Source organism: Arvicanthis niloticus, chromosome 17, assembly GCF_011762505.2.
Source record: "Arvicanthis niloticus isolate mArvNil1 chromosome 17, mArvNil1.pat.X, whole genome shotgun sequence".
Classification (NCBI taxonomy): Eukaryota; Metazoa; Chordata; class Mammalia; order Rodentia; family Muridae; genus Arvicanthis; species Arvicanthis niloticus.
The window spans coordinates 59,693,287-59,695,416 of record NC_047674.1 but is presented as its reverse complement, the minus strand read 5'-3'; the positions used below and the strand labels follow the sequence as shown (position 1 = coordinate 59,695,416).

The following is a 2,130-nucleotide window of genomic DNA, read 5'->3' as shown; positions in this document are numbered from 1 at the left end:
GGTTCCAAAAGCTGGGAATCAGGCGGAGAGACCATGGACACGTGGAGTCCGGTTTTCCAAAGCTTTTATTGTTCATGGCATGGTGAATGGGCACAACTGGTACGCGCTTCCCCCGCCAAAAGTCAGGGGAGACCAGTCTTATAGGGAAGGGAGAAAGGGGAGGGAACAACTTAATTAGCTACGCCTCTGGCCTTTTGATAATTCATTAATATTTAAATCTCTGGAGGTGGAGACTTGTTAGTCACGCCCTCTACCTGTCCTACGTGACTGAAGGTAACAGGTTACATGGAGTTACCTTGTCCAAGGCCCAACAAATCTTACCTCAAAATTTTTTTCACCTGTGTATTGTGTTTTCGTTTTCTTAAGCTATCAAACAATTACTCTTATTTTTATGGTAGTTTGTCAACTTTTTGTAATTATTATTTTTTTTTGTATTTTCCTTAAGAGTTCCATATTCTGAGATGAAAAACAGGTTCTCCACATTTACTTTAAGCTGCGTTTTCATTCCACATGATCTTTGTAGGGATTTGTATTTGCAAAGCTTGTGGTAGGGATTTTATTTCTAAAAGGAATTCATGTCTATCCTTGGTGCTAACCCATTTCTAGTAGATAATAACTGGAAATATTGTTGAGTGTTGAAAGCCACACTTTTTTGAGAGGTCATAATTTTGTTTTGTGTTCTGTCTTGCTTTCCTTCCCTTACTATAGGGATTAAAACTCAATCTTGAATAAAAGTGAAAGTTGGAAAGTCCACATCCTTTTTTGTCTCCAACCCATTTTGTTGCTGAGTGTGTGTGTGTGTGTGTGTGTGTGTGTGTTTCTTTTGAGGCTCTGGCTATCCTGAAACTTTCTATGTAGACCAGGCTGGCCTCAAATTCACAGAGTCACCTGCCTCTGTTTCCAGAGTTCTGGGATTATAGAGGCCATACCACCACACCGGACTTGTCATGACTTTGAAGAATATTCTCAATGTTGAGAAAGGCATCTTTTAAAACTTCTAGTGCTAGACTATGTGTTTCTCTTTTTCTGTGAAATATTAGAATTATTATGGGATGCATATGCAAAACTGTGACCAGCTCCATCATCCCCCACCTCTTTATCTGTATTATGTTCAGGGAAGTTCCACTCTCAAAAGGAATTCCAGAGTCTGTCTCCACTCATGGGTTTCAATGAATACTGATTCTTCTTATCATGACCCAAAACATAAACACCACAGAAGCTTAGTAAAATAGTAGAAAAGTAAACACACAGCAGAAAATAACCATTTTCAACATTTTGATGTTTTCGTTCTGTCATTTCTCTAAGAATATAAATAACACATATTTAAATACAGACATTATATATTTCATCCACCCATCAGTATGATATGTATATAATACAGTTATCATATGTTATATATAGGACCATATATCTACAAATATTGCAAATATTGTTGTCATTTTATTTTATGTTATGACATCAGTTTTAGTGACAGCATAGGTCTCTCCTTTAAATGTCTATTTTGCATCAAGAAAATCAGATTTTAAATTGATCGATTTTTAGATCTTTCCCTCAAGATTACACTGTCCTTATCTAAACAATAAATCCAAATTTTTCATCATACATACACACACACACACACACACACACACACACACTACAAAATTCTTTATGAATTTGTAAGTCATTCTTGCACAGGGGCCACACTAATCTCTGTATTGTTCTAGTTTCAGTATTTTAGTATAGACACACTTAAAAATAACATGTATTTTTAAAACAGTCTTTCATGTACTAATCAAATCTGTGCTATTAAATTAGAATACCACTTTGCAAAATTTATAACAAGTAGAAATCTACCCTCCCAGGATTCTGGAGGCTAAGAAGGTTTACTTCTGGCAAAGGATGTCTTGCTATGCCATCTTGTCACCTAAGTCTGAAGGAATGCAAACTGATAAAAAACAAAAACAAAACACCCAACAAAATCATTCCTCCCCATAGTCGTATTTGTTCAGTCATGAAGTCAGAACCCTTCTCACTAAATACCCTACAAAGGCTCAGCTCCTCATGACCACTGTAATGACAATTGAGTTTCCAGTACATTTAAGAAAACATTTGAAACGTAGAGTTGAGAAATAACACTTCTCTAAGACT

General features: G+C 36.2%; 1 non-coding gene across 1 annotated transcript; it reads right to left on the bottom strand.

Moving 5' to 3' along the window:
- Nucleotides 1–1,631: 1,631 nt before the first annotated feature.
- On the bottom strand, nt 1,632–1,733 carry LOC117722812 (U6 spliceosomal RNA). The gene has a single exon (XR_004608581.1). It is a non-coding gene; the product is annotated as a U6 spliceosomal RNA (small nuclear RNA).
- Nucleotides 1,734–2,130: the final 397 nt, after the last annotated feature.